The following is a 24,268-nucleotide window of genomic DNA, read 5'->3' on the forward strand; positions in this document are numbered from 1 at the left end:
AATTTGGTTAAAAAGTTTGTGATTTTTTTTAAGCGCAACAATAATATAAAAGTATATAATAATGGGTATCATTTTAATCATATTGACCCTCAGAATAAAGAACACATGTCATTTTTACCATAAATTGTACGGCGTGAAAACAAAACCTTCCAAAATTAGCAAAATTGCGTTTTTCGTTTTAATTTCCCCACAAAAATAGTGTTTTTTGGTTGCGCCATACATTTTATGATATAATGAGTGATGTAATTACAAAGGACAACTGGTCGCGCAAAAAACAAGCCCTCATACTAGTCTGTGGATGAAAATATAAAAGAGTTATGATTTTTAGAAGGCGAGGAGGAAAAAATGAAAACGTAAAAATTAAATTGTCTGAGTCCTTAAGGCCAAAATGGGCTGAGTCCTTAGGGGGTTAAAGGGGTACTCTGGTGGAAAAAAAAATGTAAAATCAGCTGGTGCCAGAAAGTTAAACAGATTTGTAAATGAATCCTTCCAGTACTTATCAGCTGCTGTGTACTACAGAGGAATTTCTTTCCTTTTTATATGTATTTTCTGTCTGACCACAGTGCTCTCTGCTGACACCTTTGTCCATGTCAGGAACTGTCCAGAGCAGGAGCAAATCCACATAGCAAACCTCTCCTTCTCTGGACAGTTCCTGACATGGACAGAGGTGTCAGCAGACAGAAAAGAAATTCAAAAAGAAAAGAACTTCCTGTGTAGTATACAGCGGCTGATAAGTAATGGAAGGATTAATATATTTAAATAGAACTAAATTGTTTTCCACTGGGGGAACCCCTTTAAGTAGCTGTGACCTCACAAATCTGTTTCTCAGTTGTTTCATCCTGGAAAACAATTGGCATCTGTTTATCAAATTGTGTATTCTTGAACAGTCTTTAATATTTACATATTTAAATTTCTCTTAGACTTTAACGGGGGCATTTTTGTTCAGTGTCGTCTTCGCATCAACATGAATGCTCAGCTATGGCATTTCAGTAACAGACTGCTTAGACATCTGCAGGTTGCTTAGTCCCAAGGCTAAAATATGCCAGCCCACTACATAAAGGCAGCAACGATTTGCCAGGTCACCTTCTAAGTATGAAACACACAATGGGGTTTATTTACTAACAGTGTTGTGTAGGTTTCTTTGTGGGTTTTGATTTCCCACTGGTATTTTCCCGAGGTATTTACTAAGGTTTCTCTACATTTTCCACTTTTCCTACATTTTGCTTTTTTTTTACACATGCTCTGATCTGTCGGGTTTTTCTCAGCTCAAATACACCACATTTTCTTTGGAAACCTTAGTAAATATGTTGGGATTTTTCAAAACTGTCTTGACCACGCCCCCTTTTCAGGCACCACGCCCACTTTATCATGTGGCCACGCCCCCTTTTGGGGTTTTCCTTGTAAAATGGAGGGTTTTGGTTTTTTTGGTCGCAAATTGTGTCACAAGGGACGTGCGACACAATTTGGGCGCAAAACCCGACAAAAAAGAGTCGGGATCACGTTAGTAAATAAACCCCAATGTGTGGCTTATGATCAACACAGGCTTGTTTAGTAACCAGCAGTGCACAGAGAATTGCTGTGGCTGCTAGGGCAGATTGCCCAAATAGGTAGGGACAGTGGTTTGGGTGGACTCCAGAGCTACACTGCACCCCCTCCTTTTACAATACCTATAAAGGTTAATTTTGATATAAATATAATATATCTGGGTCTGTTCAGACACTGGTTTTTCGTGTTCTGAGCAGTTTTTGTTCTAATTCTTCCTAGGCTTGGAAGAGTTAATGCTTTCGCCCTATTGCAGTTCTGACCATGTCTGTTTTATCATGCACTTTGTACTTATCTTGTAATATTTCTGTGTTTTAACCATGGTCCTGTTTATTATTGATTTGTTTTTAGGATTATTGTATGTCGTTCTGCTTTAGCCTTGTATCTTAGTCTGTGTTCACATTGTGAGTCTCGCTTGTATAATTCCTTTTCAGGTGTCCTGGTTCCTCCATATTGTGGAGTTTGGTTTTTCTTATCCGTTTTTTATAGAGTACATGCACTGATCATAGTGTACAAGATCACTGATCTAGTGTTTCCTCTGTACATTACCATTGGTCTATAGTGTCCTTTGTACTTTATCACTGATCTGTGTCCTCTGAACTAGAATCTGTTTATGTTAGTGTTCTGTGTCCAGTGTGAACAGTGTTCTATTTTCCTGATCTGTTTGGTGTTTAACATTCAGTTCATCTGTTCATCTCCTGTATATTCTGATTTCTGCTGTATACTTATTCCATACCTTGTCCTGTTCATTTATTTATGTCTGCTATTTATCTTGGTTCCGGTTTCTGAACTGTATGTTAGTTCAATACATCCTGCCCTGTTTGCCTGTTTATATTCTGTTTTGTATATCTGCTTGTTTGGTAGTTTTCCCGTAATGTTCCTGGCCTGTGACCGACTATGTATATTATTATTTGTTTATACGCCCACTGCACTTTAGCTCAGGAAGGACCCTGCACAGTGGTTGTCGATCCACTGTTTAGGGTGGATTGGCAAGTAGGCAGGGAGAGTGTTATTAGGCACAGCTTAGGGCTCACTCTACCTGTCCACCCTCGGACATGACATATGTGTATATAAATATATATATATATATATATATATATATGTGTGTATCTATTTTACACTCTTAAGGTCGCTATTCACAATGAATGGCAGCATGTGAATCGTTTCCCCAATGCATGCTACAAGGTCATGTGGGTAAATGCTTCATTCCTGCCCACTTGTTGTGAGAAGCAGCACAGAAGAAGGGATTTGGGAATATCTTTTTAATTCATATGATACAACACATTCAAAATCTACTCTGCCTAAAGAGTGGCAGCTGTGTAGCCTGATCAGCTTAGTCATAAAATTTAATACTTAACATCCAGAGTCAATGCATGCTCTGGAAGTGTTTTGTATAACCTTTTTTTTATAGGTTGAACTGTTTTTAATTCAGGTCCAGCCTAGAGTAGCCTATGTATGCCCTCTGGTGCTCAGAGTCTTAATTTGCACTCGTACAGTAGACATTAGGGGGATACCATCATAGGGGTCTCCAGTAGTGAAGACCTCCTACTCATAAGTTCTCCAACTCAGGCATGGGCCAATGCAGTGTTAATGTGTTTCCGATAGAATTACCAATCAAGCAATCTGTCAAGTTAACTCACCTCTCAGGGTTATGGGAATATTTTGCAGTATTTTGCTCTTGCATTTATCTTTTTCCCCATGTGAATAAGATAAATAGACTAAGCGGCAGACTGCAGAGCTGCCAAAAATAATCTTCACCTTATGAATAAGTAACATTAACAGTAATGATGGTGGTAATAGAAATAGAAAAGATACATCAATTTCTGGCAATGCTACATCCTCCTGTTGTTTGTGAAATGAAGCTTGTAAGACATTTACCATCAACCTCCAGGTTCAGTACTATGGAAATATTTAGCACTCATCTTGTCCGTGACTCAAAACTAAACAATTGTATTAAACCAAATAGATCCAAGACCATGCTACCAAACCATGCATTTAATGAAGGATCCCCCTGTCCCTCAGAGTGACTTCAAATAGATATAAGCACAGCATACACATTATTTCAATATTTAAATTTAAGAAAGAAAGTAAGGCACGATTGGAAGCGGACATTTTCTGTCTTCATTGACATCAGCTATATGACCATTGATTTCTTAGTTATTTCCCTGTAAGTGTTGGTGAAGGGATCCACTGCACTTGGACTTTCAAATATGGATTTTTTGATTTACTAATTGCTGATGCCAATTTTGGACTTTGACCTATAGGTTCTTGTGTTTGATGTTTGTCATTTAATGTGTATGTGCATATAATAGAAAAACGTGCAAGGAAAAATGTTATTTTTACAACTCACTCTGGTGCAGCTTTGAATCTGGAGGTTCCTTCTGGCGCTGTTTAGACTCTAGTAGCTCACTTTGCTGCTGTTCTAGTTGCTGGTCTACTGTCCAACAGGGCTGGTGCAAGGATTTTTGCCACCCTAGGCCAAAGCTAATTTTGCCGCCCCTTGACCCCGCCCATTGGCTCCTCCCAATGCATGGAGGCGCGCCCTATGTCAGGATGTTGGATGGGCCTGACCTTAGTGATCCCCCCCTGTCTGCCTCGGAGGTGGCACTGGGCTGCTCCAGCAGGCTGAAAAATGCCGATTATCATAGTACAGGCGGTGGGGGTAGCGTGGCAGGGTTTTGCTTGATGGGCAGGTGCTTCAGATGAGCAGGTGCTTTGGATGCTGGCTAACTTTATTGCAGTGGGCAGAGCGGCGCCCTCATCAAGAGGGCACTCTAGGCGGCTGCCTATTTTGCCTATAGGCAGAGCCAGCCCTGCTGTCCAGCTTAATTATACCAAAGCCTGGCCTTTTCCGGGTGGTACAATGGCGCTAGAGTTTCCTCCTGGCACTATTTGAGCTTCAGTCTTCTCCTTAGTACATGTGCACAAACTCATGCAACAGAAACAGGCCCCCAAATTTTGACCTTTGCTGTCTGAGCATCATGTGACAATTGGCTGTGAAACCTCTTTAAGTGAGCACCATGCATCAGGCCCTAGAAGAATTGTGATGGTATAGTGTTAAAGGGGTACTTGGCAATCTCGGCTGCGTCACCCCAGACATCCGATGCATGGAGCGACCTTTGCTCCGTGCTGGATGACTGGTGATGCGGGGCGGAGGCTTGTGACGTCACGGCCACACCCTGCTCATGATGTCACGACCACGCCCCCTCAATGCATGTCTATAGGAGGGGGCATGACAGCATCACGCCCCCTTCCGTAGACTTGCATTGAGGAGGTGTGGCCGTGACATCACAAGCCTCCGGCACTGCACCCAACGCTCTAAACGAACGATGGGTGCAGCAGGGAATGCTGGGTGTGGTGGGACCCTCACGACCAGACATCTTATCCCCTATCCTTTGAATAGGGAATAAGATGTCTAGGGGTGGAATACCCCTTTAAGTAAGTTGACAAAGCATGGACCACATAAAATGGCCATGTGCCGCGGAGACCCAATGTTCTCCCAAATAGATTGTCTGTCTTGCATGGAACAAATGAAAGAGAGAAAAGAAACTAAACTGCAATTGGTTAGTGCTGTGAGGAAATTTTTTCAAAAAACTGGAAATTGTAAAATGGGTACAGGAAAATCTTTAGAAATGTCAGAGAAAAGTTGTTAAAATCTGCATGAAAGTAGAACATAGATATATTTTCATTCTATTCTGTTGATGCAATGACCCCAAACATATAAACAACATTGCAAAGAAATGGTTTAAATACATTGAAAATGACTGGAATTGTTCAGATTTTGCTAGAGGCTCTAAAGTAAAAATGCAAAACTTCACTATGAATCCAGTGGTGGGTTAAGCATACCATAGATGATCAAAATAACAGTATGAAGCTACAAAACCAAAACATCAGCCATGGCATTGTTCCATCTCGATAAAGAAGGTCTACGTAACAAGAGTTTTTCCATGTGCTCTGATTCCCTTTAAAATTCCGGTATCATTTTCCAGGGAATTTGAGCACTTGGACAAGCACTTGTAAAGCAGAACTTCTTTATTGAGACGGAAGAATCCCACTGCTGATGTTTTGGTTTTCTACATTCATACTGTTGTCTTGTTTATCTATGCTCAAAAGCTTTACAAAAAGCTTGGAACGCTTTTGGTTTCCACATGTGCTCACAGAAACTGGTCCACACCAATGCTAAGGCACCTCCACTAACTACTGACTGGTTGGGGGGGGCGGTGGGACATTCATGCTAAGGTGCCTCCACTAACTACTGACTGGTTGGGGGGGGCGGGGGGACATTCATGCTAAGGCGCCTCCACTAACTACTGACTGGTTGGGGGGGCGGGGGGACATTCATGCTAAGGCGCCTCCACTAACTACTGACTGGTTGGGGGGGCGAGGGGACATTCATGCTAAGGCGCCTCCACTAACTACTGACTGGTTGGCGGGCGGGGGGACATTCATGCTAAGGCGCCTCCACTAACTACTGACTGGTTGGGGGGGGCGGGGGGACATTCATGCTAAGGCGCCTCCACTAACTACTGACTGGTTGGGGGGGCGGGGGGACATTCATGCTAAGGCGCCTCCACTAACTACTGACTGGTTGGGGGGGCGGGGGGACATTCATGCTAAGGCGCCTCCACTAACTACTGACTGGTTGGCGGGCGGGGGGACATTCATGCTAAGGCGCCTCCACTAACTACTGACTGGTTGGGGGGGGGGCGGGGGGACATTCATGCTAAGGCGCCTCCACTAACTACTGACTGATTGGCGGGCGGGGGGACATTCATGCTAAGGCGCCTCCACTAACTACTGACTGGTTGGCGGGCGGGGGGACATTCATGCTAAGGCGCCTCCACTAACTACTGACTGGTTGGGGGGGGCGGGGGGACATTCATGCTAAGGCGCCTCCACTAACTACTGACTGGTTGGGGGGGGGCGGGGGGACATTCATGCTAAGGCGCCTCCACTAACTACTGACTGGTTGGGGGGGCGGGGGGACATTCATGCTAAGGCGCCTCCACTAACTACTGACTGGTTGGAGGGGGGCGGGGGGACATTCATTTGTTTTTGATTGTATGTCATCCAGTTTGACATTAGTTGCTCGAAACTTAAACATTCTACAAAATAATACACAAATAGGTCCACTTTGGAAAATAGATGGATCATCACACTGTTCCATTAATTCTCAAGAAACTAGGGCACACAGTTTATCCTTTGTAGCTCCAGAAAATAAAACACATTCTATATATATATATATATATATATATATATACATATATATATATATATATATATATATACAGAATTCTTACTAGGAACATAACTGCACAAGCCTTGTAAGGTGTGGAGGTTCTAGCAGATTTTTTTCATTTATTTTTGTTTTAGTAATTTAGCTGGAATATGCTGGAATTTTTTCCTCCTATAAAACAAACTCATTGGGAATAGTAAATTGGGTAATCTCATATTTATAACAGAATCTGTTTACTCTGTCACTCAATTTATTGTTCGCTGATCAAAGTTCAAGTCTTTTAGCTCAACCACACCTGTGACACTTATTCAATAAACATGGGAAATAAAGTCTGTATTCCTGTTACATGATGTGCAGACACAGCAACACACTGTGACTCAGGTATTAATCTTTGTACCTCAGAAAATATGTATATTACCTACTGTATATACTCGAGTATAAGCCGACCTGAATATAAGACCAGGCACCTAATTTCACCCCAAAAACTGGGAAAAACTTATTGACTGAAGTATTAGCCTAGGGTGGGAAATGTACTCCCCTCTGTCATCATCCACTGCCACAAATCCATCACCCTCCTCTGTCATCATCCACTGCCACAAATCCATCACCCTCCTCTGTCATCATCCACTGCCACAAATCCATCACCCTCCTCTGTCATCATCCACTGCCACAAATCCATCACCCTCCTCTGTCATCATCCACTGCCACAAATCAAACACCCTCCTCTGTCATCATCCACTGCCACAAATTCATCACCCTCCTCTGTCATCATCCACTGCCACAAATCCATCACCCTTCTCTGTCATCATCCACTGCCACAAATCCATCACCCTCCTCTGTCATCATCCACTGCCACAAATCAAACACCCTCCTCTGTCATCATCCACTGCCACAAATTCATCACCCTCCTCTGTCATCATCCACTGCCACAAATCCATCACCCTCCTCTGTCATCATGCACTGCCACAAATCCATCACCCTCCTCTGTCATCATCCACAGCAACAAATCCATCACCCTCCTCTGTCATCATCCACTGCCACAAATCCATCACCCTCCTCTGTCATCATCCACTGCCACAAACCCATTCCCCCCCCTCCGTTCACCTCCACAGTTGCAGCTCTCAGCAGAGGCATGATTCTCCTGTTGCGGAGCAGCTCAGAAAGGGACACTTCCGAAGAAATACGGACGTCTGCTGCGCACGGCGCAGCCGGTCCCTGCGCAGTAGCCTTCCTACCCTGGCTGAGTCCAGGGCCGGCCATTTTCACAATTAATTTTAACTCACTCAAGTATAAGTCGAGGGGGCATTTTCGGCACGAAGAAATGTGCTCAAAAACTCGACTTATACTCGAGTATATATGGTACAATGTTGAGTAATATCTATCATTCCAGTTGGCATGGTATGTGCTCTAAAAAATAGCATATGTATACCAAAGGTCCGATCTGCCTCAAAGATACTGGCAAAAAAATACACCACCCAAAAAATACACTTAAAGTTTGGGTCCGACAACCTTGTAACCATACTTTAACTCCTTAACAACACAGAACGCACATTTCCATCCTGCGCTGGCTCCCACGATATAACGCGGGGTCAGTCCCGGTGGCTATCGATGGCCGGGACCTGCAACTAATACGGACATCACCGATCGCGGTGATGACCGGTATTGACCCTTCAGACGCGGCGATCAAAGTTGACCGCCACGTCTGAAGTGAAACTGAAAGCATCCCGGCAGCTCAGTCAGGACCACCGCAGTGAAATTGTGACGTCCCAAACAGCTTGCAGGACACCAGGAGGATCCATACCTGCCTCCTGCATGTCCGATCGCCGAAAGACTGCTCCATGCCTGAGATCCAGGCAGGAGCAGTCAAGCGCAGACAACACTGATCAATGCCATGCTATTACATGGCAGTGAACAGTGTAAGAGATCAGTGTAATGCATGTTATAGCCCCCTATGGGGGCTATAACATTAAAAAAAAAGTGTTAATAAATGTGATTTAACCCCTTCCCTAATAAAAATCAGAACCACCCCCCCCCCCCCCTTTTCCCATAAAAAACAAAAAAAAGAATGTAAATACAAATAAATATAAACATATGTGGTATCTCTGCGTGCATAAATGTACAAACTATAAAAATATATCATTAATTAACCTCTCAAGGACGCAGGGCGTGCTTGTATGCCCTGCGCCCGGTCCCAGTATATAACTGGGGGTCACGCCGTCATACCGGGTCGGTCCTGGTGGTTAATGAAAGCCAGGACCTTGGGCTAATAGCGTGCGGCACCAATCATTGTGACGCGCACTAATAACACTTTAGACGCGGCGTTCAAAGTTGATCGCTGTGTCTAAAATGAAAGTGAAGGCTTCCCGGCAGCTCAGTCAGGCTGATCGGGACCATCGTGGTGAAATCGCGATGTCCCGATCAGCTAGAATGCGAGCGGAGGGTGGCTTACCTGCCTCTGTCGTGTCCGATCGGCGATTGATTGCTCCAAGCCTGAAATCCAGGCTTGAGCAATCGACTGCCGATAATACTGATCTTTGCCGTCTTAATGCACGGCAATGATCTGTGTAGCAGATCAGTGTGTGCAGTGCTATAGTCACTAGGGGGAGCTATAACACTGCAAAAAAAAAAGTGTGAAAAAAAGTTAATAAAGATCATTTAACCCCTTCCCTAATAAAGGTAAGAATCACCCCCTTTTCCCATTTAAAAAAAAACTGTGTAAATAAAAATAAACATATGTGGTATGTGCCGAAATGTCCAAACTATAAAAAATATATCGTTAATGGCGTACGGTCAAACAGCGTATTTTTGGTCACTTTTTAGAACATAAAAAAATGAATAAAAAGTGATCAAAAAGTCAGATCAATACAAATATGGTACTGATAAAAACTTCAAGTCAAGGCACAAAAAATGAGCCCTCATACCGGCCCATACATGAAAAAATAAAAAAGTTATAGGGGTCAGAAGATGACAATTTTAAATGTATAAATTTTCCTGCATGTAGTTATGATTTTTTTACAAGTACGACAAAATCAAACCTATATAAGTAGGGTATCATTTTAATCGTATGGACCTACAGAATAAAAAGAAGGTGTCATTTTTAACGAAAAATTTACTGCGTACAAACGGAAGCCCCAGAAATTTACAAAATGGCATTTTTTTCTTCAATTTTGTCGCACAATGAATTTTTTCCCGTTTCGCTGTAGATAGTTTGGTAAAATGACTGATGTCACTGCAAAATAGAATTGGTGGCGCAAAAAATAAATCATAATATGGAATTTTAGGTGCAAAATTTAAAGCATTATGATTTTTAGAAGGTGATGAGAAAAATTTTAATGCAAAAACGGAAAAACCCTGAGTCCTTAAGGGGTTAAACCGCACGATCAATGGGGTACAAGTAAAAAAAAATTCAAAATAGCGTATTTTTGGTCACTTTTTATACCATTAAAAAATTTCTAAAAAGCGATCAAAAAGTCCAATCAAAACAAAAATGGTACGGATAAAAACTTTATGTCACAGTGCAAAAAATGAGCCTCCATGCCGCCCCATATCCAGAAAAATAAAAAAGTTATAGGGGTCAGAAATGACATTTTTAAACGTATAAATTTTCCTGCATGTAGTTATGATTTTTTCCAGAAGTGCGACAAAATTAAATCTATATAAGTAGGGTATCGTTTTAACCGTATGGACCTACAGAATAAATATCAGATGTCATTTTTACTGAAAAATGTACTACGTAGAAACGGAAGCCCCCAAAATGTAAAAAATTGCGTTTTTCTTCAATTTTTTCGCACAATGATTTTTATTTTTCCATTTCGCCGTGAAATTTTGGGTAAAATGACTAGTGTCACTGCAAAGTAGAATTGGTGGTGCAAAAATATAAGCCATAATATGTTTTTTTAGGTGGAAAATTGAATTAATGCTTAACATTAAAAATGATTATACTGGGGCTCTCTGGCCTTTTAGAATGATCTGCAATTTAGGAAACCTTTGCATATTCCGGGGAGGGAGTACTAGAGCAACATGAGATGTTGTATAGCTTGAGCATCTCCTTGATTTAGATACCTGTCTCATCTTAGCTCAACTTCAGGATGCTACTTGGGGTCTCTCACCAGGCTTCATTACTTTCTCTACTTATATACCCTAGTAGTGATTTATAAATCCAAATTCTGTGTTTATTTTAGATTTTCTGCTGTAAGCAGAACATAAGGAATATTAGGTTGCATATCAGTGTATTTATTATTTACTTCTGTTGCTTATGTAGTGCTGACATATACCACAGTGCGGTACAGATATAATAATCTTTGACATCTCAATCGATCTCCCTATATCAGACAGACAGTTTTTACTTAGGCCTTTACAGATGTCTGAACAGTAAGAATGCTTCTACGGCGCTGCGATTATCTCGGGAGGGAACCGGTCTTTGGACCAGAATGGTTTATGCTGATCGGTAGTGGTGGTGCTCAGGTATTATAAACAGTGTGGCATGAAATTCAGATGAAGAAAAGAAAAAATGGCCACTCACCATATCCTTCTTCTTGCTTTATTGCATGATAAGATACCCACAGTGACACATAGGGAGAGGGGGGTACAAGAGGCAACAAGCTCCATTTCGCACTTAACAAGTGCTTCTTCCGGCCATGGCTGGAAGAAGCACTTGTTACCGTATTTTTCGCCCTATAGGACGCTCCGGCATATAAGACGCACCCAATTTTAAAGGTGCAAAATCTAGAAGAAAAAGATTCTGAACCCAACAGTGAACTTCAAACTGCCGCCCTCCAGATGTTGCAAAAGTACAACTCCCAGCATGCCCGGACAGCCGTTGGCTGTCCGGGCATGCTGGGAATTGTAGTTTTGCAACATCTGTAGGTCCGCAGGTTGAAGACCACTGGATAGGAGGTAGTACTCACGTGTCCCCGCCGCTCCGGACCCGTCACTGCTGCCCTGGATGTCGCTCCATCGCTGTTGCCGCGTCCCCGTGGTGTCCCCGCTCCGGACGTCTTCTTCCCCGGGATCCACGCTCTCCGTCGCCGTCATCAGGTCGCTACGCACGCCGCTCCTATTGGATGACGGGACGGCGTGCGTGACGACGTGATGACGTCGAAGGAGAGCGCCGGCCATGCAGGGGATCCCGGAACAGAGCAGACACCGAGGAGGCAGGTAAGGTCCCTCCCGGTGTCCTGTATGCTGTTTGGGACGCCGCGATTTCACCGCGGCGGTCCCGAACAGCTGACTGAGCGATCGTTGATGTCCTGTATTAGCCGCGGGTCCCGATTGTTGACGGCCGCAGGGACCGCCGCGATAGGTGTGTGTATTCATCGTATAAGACACACCAACTTTTCTTTTGGGGAAGAAAAAGTGCGTCTTATACGGCGAAAAATACGGTAATCATTTTTGCTCATTTTCTTGGCATAATTGTGGCAGACAAATATGTTCCGACTAAGCGATGAGAAAACAGACGCCTGTGCACACATATCCCGGGCCTAGTCTACATCATCCCATCCACAAAGAGGAGAAAACACAAAGGATTGTGGGGATTGGTATGTAAACGAGACCTTAAAAGGACCCTATATTTGCTTCCTAAGTTTGTGTACAGGATCTTCCTGGATGTAGCCGTGATGCAAACATCAGCTTTAGAAAATAGAATGGAGAAAAGTAATTATCCCGAGCAGATGTGCAGCCCGGGACATTTCTGACTTAGTCTCTTAGCATGGAGGAGAAGCATCCTTTGTACGGGGGCAAAATACAAGCCCTGGGGAAAACTCACACCACTGTTTGCTCTCCACATTTTTGAAGGGCGAGTAAACATAGCAGTCCTCTAAATAAACCACTACTCTGAAAAGACAAAACCAAAGTTAGATGAAATGCTTCACTTTGTTACTTTGTTTCATTTCATGGTCTACTTGATGGTCATTTAAATTTTGCTAAATTAAACTATAAAACTTTTTAGACTATATTTTTATTATTTTAAATGTCAGAGGCTTAATAAATTTGATCAGATTAGATTATAAAAATTATAATTTATAATGGAAGACACAAAGTCTGTCAGTTATTTCCTATTTAAATTAAGGATGTGCTTTACTGCAGATGTATGCAATCCCTCCTGCCTTACAGACCATGTCAGGACATGTTTGAAGAGCTGCCCGGACAGAGAGTGTTTCTTTTTATGTTACTGGGACTGGAGGAAACATAAAGTGGAATACAGTGACCCCCCCCCCAACCTACGATGGCCCCGACATACGATCATTTCAACATACGATGGCCTCTCAGAGGCCATCGCGTGTTGAAGGCAGCATCAACATACGATGCTTTTGTATGTCGGGGCCATCGCATAAACGGCTATCCGGCAGCGCAGACTGCTTCAGCTGTTTACGGTGCCCTGTGTGGTCCGCTGACGATCACTTACCTGTCCTCGGGGCTCCGGCGCGTCCTCTTCGGGATCCCCTGCATCATCGGCGCTCTCCATCGTCGTCATCATGTCGCTGAGCACGCCGTCCCATCATCCAATAGGAGCGGCGTGCGTAGCAACGTGATGGCGGCGACAGAGAGCGAGGATGCCGGGAAAGTAGAGGCCTTGCCGGAGCGTCAGGGACACCCCGGGGACACGGCGACAGCGATGGAGGGCGACATCCAGGGCAGCGGTGACGAGCGGTGACAGTCCGGAGCGGCGGGGACACGTTAGTTTAACCTCTAATACCAGTGGTCTTCAACCTGCGGACCTCCAGATGTTGCAAAACTAGAACTCCCAGCATGCTGGGTGTTGTAGTTTTGCAACATCTGGAGGTCCGCAGGTTGTAGACCTCTGTCCTATATTTTACATTGCACGGATCCCTCAACATATGATGGTTTCAACAAACGATGGTTCATTTGGAACGGATTACCATCGTATGTTGAGGGACCACTGTACTTATTCGGCCTGCTCCCCCATTGCTGCTAGTTTCCCGAGCGCCTGGTCTTCTCTGCGATGCTCATATTTACTAGTGTCGTGTCCCGGTACAGAACGAGGCTCTGTACAGTCCTAAAGTCCCCTCAGGTCCACAGGACTCTCCTGCAGGGTCCCCCCCAGGTCATTATTATGGTTATTATTGTATATTACACATGTACATTTATTATAAGTATTGTACAATGAATATAAACTGTGTACAAAGGTTATTAGGATTTTTAAACTGTATAGGACCTTCCTAAGGTCATGTGACATGTGATCACCTGATACTCAGAGTTCCAGAGGCACAGGTAACCATAGGCAACCAGCTACCAATGGGATTTAGTCCGGCCCCTGATATATAAGGGGCAGTAGTCTCCACACTAGTCCTCTTCTCTTTCCCTTGATTCCTGGACAGTAAAGCGAGCACAGGTCCTGTACAAGTTCAGTCCAGTCCAGCTAGGCCAAAGCCTACAAGTCTGGATCCACATCTAATCTGTAAGTCTTCTATGTCTACAAGTCAGGTCTCTACTGTCCCTACCAAAGTCATAACAGTAGCACAGTGGCTGCATCATCATTATTATCACTACAAGTCCAAGCAAGCCTGAGAGGTTCTCTGTGTCCCGGTCACCTCTGTGGAAGTTGGCTCTCTGTATGAAATGTTATATTGTCTTCTATAGTAAAGTTCCAGTTGCATCAAAACCTGCTTAGGACTCTCATTTAATATATGCCATTTTGGGTTGGTTGTCGGCAGTGCCCTACACCATACAACCACATCCTGGCGTCACGAACACTAGGATTTAACAACATCTTGCCCCAGGGTTTAATACCATCTGGCCTCACCACCTACACCGTGGGTCACCACAACTTTGGCGTCACCAACAGGATACGGGTGTGTGCCTTAACCACTCAACCACCAAGTCAAGTCACCGTGGGTCACCACACTAGTTCTGGTGATGATTTGTGTGGACTGGTCTCTATGCTGTCTATTCTTTAAGTATACCACTTTGTTACAAGAACATATAGAAAAAAATGCTCTCTGCTAAGACAACTCCTTTAAAAAGGCTATCCAGGATTAGAAAGACAAGGCTGATTTCTTTAAAAAAAAAAAATGCGTAAGGGTCTATTCACAGAGCGCAATTTCCACCTCAAATGAAAGCCCAATACACTTCTATGGGATTCCGCACACTGGTTGACACTTCGGAATTTCCGCTTGCGGAATTCTGCAAGCGGAAATTCCGAAGTGTCAACCGGAGTGCGGAATCCCATAGAGCTCTATTGGGCTTTCATTTGAGGAGGAATTCCGCCGGCAGAACTTCCGCTGTTTTAATAGACCCTTAGGCTGGGTTCACACTGCAGAACTTCTGCCGGAGAATGAGCAGGCAGCGCTAGGACCGAGCACACTGCATTGCTGCTCCCATAGACTGCAATGCATTTCTGAGTGGATCTTTTGGGAGATCTGCTCAGAAATGCATTGCCATCTATGGGGACGGCAATGTAGTCCACGCGGTCCTAGTGCCGCCGGCTCGATCTCCGGCAGAAATTAGGTCCAGAAATTCCACAGTGTGAACCCAGCCTTACTGCTCAGTTCCATTGACGTGAAAGTAGCCAAGTTGTAATACCACACACAACCTCAGGACAGGGTGGCATTGTTTTTGCAAGAAATTAGCTCTGTTCTTCTATTCCTGGATAACCACTTTAAGCATCGAATAAGCGCTTTCCTCTATTTTATTGGGAGACATAGTCACCTTGCAGAAAACGACAGAAATGGTGGGCTGGAAGTTGACGGACATGGGTTTTATTCTAGGATTTTTTTTAAATATCGGGTCTGGAGTAAAAACGTTACCACCTTCAAAGTGCGCCGGTCATCGTCCACTACACTGCAGCCAATGACTGGGCTCAGCAGTTTATGTGGTCTGCCTATACAGAATTTTCTAAAAAGTCACGTAAAACCGTTTTAGGTGCTGGAAAGCAACACTGGGTCATATTAATGCAGAAGCATTGTGTCAGTTTGTTAACCAGGACCCCAATCCTTATTTCAAGTATGAGACATATATACATGGGGTGCAGAGGTAACATTTGCTCTTGGGCCCTGGGGCTTCTGGTCTAGTTGTGGAAACTATTGGAAAGTGGCCTTCTTACGTCTTCTTTTCCATTCCTTGGTTTATCATTACTCTGCATTCAGCTCTTCCTCCATCATTCGGCTTTCCAGTAGAACACATTTATTATTATATCGCTTGCATGGACCTTCTTGGTACAACATCCAGATCTTGGTGTCCCACATGCATAGTGCCCAGGTACTGGAAGTAGTGACTTTATATCTCCCTACATATATCAAAAGCAGTTGCCTATGGCAACCAATCAGATCTCTTCTTTTATTTTTCAGAGGCCTTTTTATAAATGAAAGAAGCAATCTGATTGGTTGCTATGGGAAACCACAACACTTCTCCTCTACACAGGTTTTTATAAAATTCCCCCATAGAGTATTTGCTTAGAAAACACTCAAGACTCATCCTGCCAAGTTTACACAGCTTTATGCCATCCCAGAAAGGCGTAGGGGGTATAGAGGGGACATCAAATGAAACCCTTACCTTACCGGGGAGTACTAAGCACTAAATGTATATCAATCAAGATAGCAATGGGGCCAACGGGCAAAGAAAGCCATTGCAGCTCATCTTTCCCCCCCAAAAAAATTTACACATATACTGTGGTCCCTCAACATACAATGGTAATCCGTTCCAAATGGACCATCGTTTGTTGAAACCATCGCATGTTGAGGGATCCGTGCAATGTAAAGTATAGGACAGTGGTCTACAACCTGCGGACCTCCAGATGTTGCAAAACAACAACACCCAGCATGCCCGGACAGCCGTTGGCTGTCCGGGCATGCTGGGAGTTGTAGTTTTGCAACATCTAGAGGTCCGCAGGTTGAAGACCACTGTTAGAGGAAGTTGTACTCTGCTGTCCCCGCCGCTCTGGACCGTCACTGCTGGTCACCGCTGCCCTGGATGTCACCGTCCATCGCTGTCGCTGCGTCCCAGGGGTGTCCCCGACGCTCCGGCAAGGCCTCTGCTTCCCCGGCATCCTCGCTCTCCGTCGCCGGCATCACGTCGCTACGCACGCCGCTCCTATTGGATGACGGGACGGCGTGCGCAGTGACGTGATGACGTCGATGGAGAGCGCCGTCGATCCAGGGGATACCGAAGAGGACGCGCCGGATCCCAGAGGACAGGTAAGTGATCGTCAGCGGACCACACGGGGCACCGTTAACGGCTATCCGGTGGCAGCTGAAGCAGTCTGCGCTGCCGGATAGCCGTTTATGCGATGGCCCCCGACATAAAAAAGCATCGTATGTTGATGCTGCCTTCAACATGCAATGGCCTCGGAGAGACCATCGCATGTTGAAACTATTGTATCTCGGGGCCATCGTAGGTCGAGGGGTCACTGTATAAGAAATTGGTCAGCACATGAAAAAGCACTATTATAAATAAGAAGGGGCACGCTGCCATGGCTGAAATGTAGATGCAAACATATCTATAGTGTAGGGTCCTAATCAGGGTTTAAGTCCTGCAAGAATGAGTGGGAACTGAGTTCCTGCACTTTTTCAACTGTAGGAACACTCTTTCTGCAAGACCAGCCCTTGAGTGGAAATCTTGGGTGAGTTCCTGCTTTTTTCCCCAGGACTTGACCCCTGGTCCTAAATATGGTGGGATGGTACACACGGTTTTATCAGATGGTATGCCAGGAACCTTCACTGTATTCTATTGTAGTATATCATAGCGCTTGCAGTGTGCTGTTGTAATTTTTGTGTTATTATTCTGTCCATTTAAATTTCTATCTATCTCTATCTATCTATCTATCTACTTTAAACAATGCATAAGCCAATTATAAGGATTTTGTTACCTTATTCCATATTAAGCTTCTGGCATAAGACGCTTTTCGACAATCACTACTTGGGACTTACTTTCCTCGAAGTTAAATAACATTAAACTATCTTTGACCTCTCCAAGTAGCTCACAAACCCTTCTTATAATATATCCATATTTCTAAATGAACTTGAGATATTTTGCACATCCCACCGCCCGCCCTTGCACCTCCATTCTGCAGCTCTCAAATAACACAGTATACAGATAAAACCAGGGCATAAAAGTGTCACCACATAACAGTGAACGAGTCCAAAATGTAAGGCGAGATGTGAAATGTGGACAATCCCGCACATACCTTTCCTGCTACCATGGCCCAGTGAATACAGCGGTTACCATGGATGGACCTTACAATTGGGTGGACTTCAGAGGGCAGTCTTTGTTTCTGATCCCTACCCAAATAGAAGACGATGATCCAGTCTGACGCTTTGTGTACTTAGAGCAGGACAACCACACATTTCATCAGTCGCCAAGAGGTTTTCTGAAAGTTTTTTTTATTCCTTCCATAGTTTTCTTTTAGCACCTCTAACATCAGGCTGTCACATTGGATGCAGGATAACATGTATAGAACCTAAATCTCTTTACATATCAGTAATGAATTAGACCAAACCAGCCTTAAAGGAACCAAGTACAAAGCAATCTGGAACTTTCTGCACAAGTGTGTGGTTTTTTACCTGTTGCGGTGCAAAATGTATTATGTGGCGCATATCACTTGATAAATTTCCGCAAACTACAGAAAGCTCCTGGATGGTGCAAAAAAAGGTGACACGCTCACACACATTCCTGCGCCAACTGGTCACTGTAGGACATTTGCGCAAAAATAATGCTTGTGCAAGTAATAAATTGAGTGCACCATCCAATGCATCTACTAACCACGTCCCCTGGAAGCGCACAGCAAGAAAAATGACAAAGCCAGCACAGACAAGATAAAAAATAAAAAAAGCTAAATTAGATGATAATTTCGGCACAAGTCAATGCTCAAAATAAAAACACACTGGGTGCTCAATTTTGCAGGTGCTCGCCAGTTGATATATTCCTTCCTCTGTGTTCATAATGTACAACCTGACTCCGTCCCCAGAATGGTATGTAGGGGATAAGATGCCTGATCGCGGGGGTCCCGCTGCTGGGGACCCCCATGATCTTCCACGCTGCACCCCGTTAGAATCAGCCCCCGGAGCGTGCTCTCCAGGGACGGAGCATAGTGACATCACGGCTCCGCCCTGTGTGATGTCACGCTCCACCCCCTCAATGCGAGCCTATGGAGGGGACGTCACACGGGTGCGGAGCCGTGACATCACTATGCTCCGTCCCTGTGATCGCTAGTAATCAGACCCGGAGCGAGCACGCTCCGGGGGCTGATTCAAATGGGGTGCGGCGTGGAAGATCACGGGGTCCCCAGCCGTGGGACCCCCGCAATCAGGCATCTTATCCCCTATCCTTTGGATAGGGGATAAGATGTCTTAGCGTTGGAGTACCCCTTTAATGGAACTGAGCTGCAATATCACACACAACCTGAGGACAGGAGAGGTGCTGTTTTTGGAAGAAATCACCTCTGGTCTTCTAATCCTGGAAACCCTTTTAATGATGAACAGCGACAAATCTGCTGAAAATTAGTGATGTCCATATGGACCAAAATCTAAACAAAAAAACAACAAATGAACAGAAGTAGCGGAGTTATTCTGACAACATTCTCAGATCAGAGAACATAACCATCCTTTTATTGGACTGGGTTTGACATTTTTTGACTATTCTTTGTGATTCTGCAATCCAGCGGGTTATACAGCCTACACTACTGAAAAGGGCAAAGTCCCATCAGACCACTCCTCATTTTCCAAATGATATGTGTGAAACCTCTCCAAAAGACCAGACCTGATCTGGGCCAGAATTTTCTGTCATGAATTTTCAGTTCCCTCATATTCTGTGTAAATTGACTTACTGAGAGGATCTCCCCAAAGGGGTTATTAAACAATAGAAAAACAATTACAACTTAGCTCCGTTCACTTCATTAGAAAAGAGCTGCAATACCACCTACAACCTGTGGACAGGTGTGGTGCTGTTTTTGAAGGAATGCTGTATAATGCTGTATAACCTCTTAAAATCATTACTACTGTATGGGGGTAGGTGCCCTTCTATACAGCGTATTCCTAGCTATTTATGCCCCCTATAGAATTATGCATGGTGATATATACTCTTCCAGCTATTCTGCCCAGACTCCAATTTATGCAACCAATAGATTGTGCAGCAAGAACATCAAGATTCATGACATTTGAGCATTACACTGTGTGTACACCTTTTAATCTATTTTTTATTACCTTTATACATCTAAAATAAAAATGAAACCAGTCTGTGAATAGTTTATGTGGTGGTGGATTGTGTGGCAAGCCTTGTGGGGTGTAGGGTAGTTAGGGTGTTGCTGCTCGGGATGATAAAGGGCGCTGTTAACCCTTGTCACTCGTGACGCCAGGGTGAGGGTTAAATACTGTAATCTTGATAGGCCTATTGCCACCCTTCCCAAGAGCAATAGGTCAATGTAGAATAAAGGATTGTCCACAACCATTGTTAACTGAAAACTTGCAGGAACTTTTACTGAAGAATTTCTGTACATGCAGCAATAGTAACAGTCCAGATAACAGAGTCTCTACAGATATAACTGAGCAGCGATTGACAGTTGGTTGGGATCAGATTTAGCTTCTTAGGGATTTTGTAGCATAGATCCGCTGGATTTAAGGGTGCGTTTAGGTCCAGTGATCTTGCGGTGAGTAGCGGGGAATTGTTTAGCCTACCCGCTATGTTATAGGCCGAGGCCAAAAGACTTTGGCCTAGTAAATCGTCTTGTAAGCTGCGGAGGTCCTACCGCATCCAGAATCCGCAACCCAAGAGAGAAGAGAGCGATCAAGATGGCGCAGCTCCCTTATATGGGCAGGGGCCGGCCCTTTTGGATTGGTCCATAACAACTGTCACTCACCGTTACATTGCATTGTGGGTGAACACGTCACGGGAACCTCCAAAGGTCCTTTAGCAAAACCATAGAGTTCTAACCTAATCACGTGACCTGTAGGTCCTGCTATGCTGAACAGGTAGGCAGTTAAATATATACATATTTATATACTTATATTGATAAGAACTTCTATACAGTTATAGACTAACTGAGGGGTGACATAGGAGAGGGACCCCGACGTTCCTAGGGACTCTGAATATGTGAACCTCTACAAAGGTAACGTATAAAATACGGTCCCGGGACACCACATTTAGTAAAAACATTCTGCTGCTTTGTGTCCACAGCTCCTATGCAGACTTATGTGTGTCCGCCATTGTTAGGTCTGAACCAGCAGTCGAGCATTGATGTCTTCCGTTCCCACCCACATCTACTGTACACAAGCATGAGAAGTGTTGAATTGGAACATTGTGATGTTAATGTTGATCTTGGACAAATGTTGGACTATGGTTCCTTAAGCCCACCATAAGAAATGTTTAGGACCACCCACCATCTGCACTGAACATATATCAATCCACTTTTAAGTGCATCATTATTTGTTACTACAAGTTAAAGGGGTACTCTGCCCCTAGACATCTCGCCCCCTGCCATAGACTTGTATTGAGGGAGCGGGGTGTGACGTCACGAGGGGGTGAAGCCATGACAATTAATACCCCGGCCCCTGTATCGCCCCTCATCAGCCACGGAGCGATCTTCGCTTTGTGCAGTTCATGAACAGGGGGCTGCAGGAGAGATCGCGGGGGTCCCCAGAGGCGAGACTCACGCGATCAGACATCTTATCCCCTATCCTTTAGATAGGGGAAAAGATGTCTAGGGGTGGAGTGCCCCTTTAAGGTCTTATACAACATTTGTTAGGCAACTCATAAAATATAGACCCTAGTGGCAAGTGATTGGGCACAAAGTAAGCTCCAAATGTGGTTATCTTCTACTGGCCCTTTGGAGTCCATTCTACCTAGTTATTCGGTTCCTGCTAAACCTAAGGGCCCATCCCAACTTCACCTAACAGAACTATGGTGCTGAAAATGTGAAGGCATGTTTGCATGTCATGTTGTTTTGAATGAATCCCAAGTACTATATTGTAACACTTCAAGAGAATTCTTATACTATGTTCACACGTCAGAATTTCTGTGCAGAATTCCGCATTGGATCCTGAGGAGGTTGTGGGAACAATTTGCAACCCCCCTCCACAGCTTAGGGGAGAAGTTATAGATTGCGGGGGGGTCTGACCGCTGGGGCCCCCGCGATCACCTGTATGGGGCCCTGGCAGTGCGCAGGGAGTGGGCATGTCTGTCCCCAACATGACCCAGCAGACGTCATGCCCCTCCATATATGCCATAGAGACACATTGGGGGGGGGCGTGTCAGCCACTGCTTCATGCGGGAATGAAACACTCCCTTCCTGCCCACTGCCGGGGCCCCATACAGGAGATCAAGGGGGGTCCCAGCAGTTGGACCCCCTGCGATCTATAACTTAGTTATTTACCACTACAGTTTTCCTTTAAATGGTTACTCCGCTCCCCAGCCTCCGGAACATTGAGTTCCTGAACGCTGTGTGTGGGCTTCTGTATTCACGCCCGCCCCCTTGTGACATCATGGCCTGCCCCCTCAATGAAAGTCTATGGGAGGGGGCACGACGGCAGTCGCGCCCCCTCCCATAGACTTTCATTGAGGGGGCGGGACGTCACATCACATGACGGGGCATGACGTCATGAGGCGGCGGGTGTGAACACGGAAGCCCGCACACAGCGTTCAAGAACTCAATGTTCCGGACGTTGGGGAGCCGAGTAACCCTTTAAGCACCGACAGGAGTACAGTGGAAGGTGGCACTAGTAAATAGATAACACTGGATCCACCAACAGCAGAGATCAGCCTCCCCTCCCTGTAGAATGGCCTCTGAAAAGGTCACAGTGAATGCCCAGTAGCTTCCTCAATTAATCTGAATGGGACAGGTCCTGTCTATTATTATCTATGCTCCATGGATCCTGTTGTAAAGCATATCACTAAATGCTGTTAAGAACAGCTAAGGCAAGATGATAGATGCCATAATAATGCACAAAAAAATGAAATAAAAAATTAATTGCAATCAGAAAAGAGAAACAGGTTAAAGAACATGTTTCAGTTTTATAAACTCAAACAAGTATTTCTATATGTAAAACGAAAGATGTTGTTCTGTGTGGATATTCGCTGTAACTACTTTATTGTGCATTATGATCACCTATGGAAAACTGGAGGTATACAAAATGACAAACTCAACTCTGCTCATGTATAAAACCCTAAAACAGCACCAGTAATTGTACAGAACTCTCCACACAAATTACAGAGAATTCATTTGGAGCCCTGTCCATGGTGCTGAGAGCAACAATGAATATTACAGGTCTTCAGAAATATTATACAGCAAGAGCAATGGTCATGTCTACTGCTTCCCTATACAGCTAGACCAGAGAATAAGGACTGGTTAATTATATGCAGATTAAATGCAAATCACTGTGAATATGCTGATGCAGGCTAAATAGGGGATATTAACTTCCTCAACATAATATAAATAACATACGTATCGACGGCATTGAAAAGATAAGATATACTCAATATGGAGTCTACTGCTTGAGTAATGTAATGTTATAGTAAGATTTTTGTATCTTTATGGTTATATAATTTATTCTATTTACACAAAACTTCCTTTGGAAATAGAAAAAAGACCTTAAAGGGGTATTCCAGTTTTTTTTTATTTGACTATGCTACAGGGATTAGTGTAGTTCATAATATAGTGTCTGTACCTGTGTGTGACAGTTTTCTCACAATTCTTCTGTGATTTTTCACCCCAATATTTATTTTTAACAGCATACAAAATGACTGTTGTCTCAGATTTTGCCCAGGTTGCAATGCGGCCGAGACCTGACTCACTAGTCAGCTGATGACAGGGAGCCTGTCTGCTTCAATGGGTGGAGCGATCGCTTGGTGGGAGAGAGATCAATCTGCAACTAATGCAACAGCTGTAGGCACCCTGATTGAAAACCACAGGTCTTTTGAATGGATGCAGCTCATTGATGTTTCAATGGGTGGGGTGGCTGATGTGTGGGAGGAAAATGGAATTATGGGATTTGTAGGCAAAGAAGAAAACTTAAACAGGAAATACCAGTTCACAAAGTGCTAGCCATAGTGTTATGGTAATCTCACAACATATCCATTTAGCCCCAAGACAAGCGCAGATCCTTCCTAAGCATGTCCATTACTGTCTGCCAGGTACGTACTAAAATCACCTTATGGTGGGTAACCCCTTTAAAGTGTACCTGTCAGATCCCACAAAAAAAAAAAAATCAGTACCTAATCTGACCATGCACATCAAATTTTCTTGCCTGTAACACCTATATTTATTATTGACTAAATTCCTATTTTCATTAGCTCACAGTGTTAGAAATCCTCTCAGGGGAAGGGGGTGTGTCCCTCCCTTGTGGTGGTGAGAGGTGATTGGTGGGTCTGCTCATGCAGCCTTGTCCATGAGTCATCTCACAGACAAGCCTGATGCTGCTGCAGATCTGGTTTGTGTCCCAGTAGATATGGGGACCCATAGTGGTGGGATTTTCAGGAGCCATTTTCTTTATTAAATATTCAAAAGTTTTTAAACAACCCTATTACAAAAGGTCTTTAGTTTTCATC

The sequence above is a fragment of the Hyla sarda genome, chromosome 5 (genome assembly GCF_029499605.1).
Source record: "Hyla sarda isolate aHylSar1 chromosome 5, aHylSar1.hap1, whole genome shotgun sequence".
In the NCBI taxonomy this organism is placed as follows: domain Eukaryota; kingdom Metazoa; phylum Chordata; class Amphibia; order Anura; family Hylidae; genus Hyla; species Hyla sarda.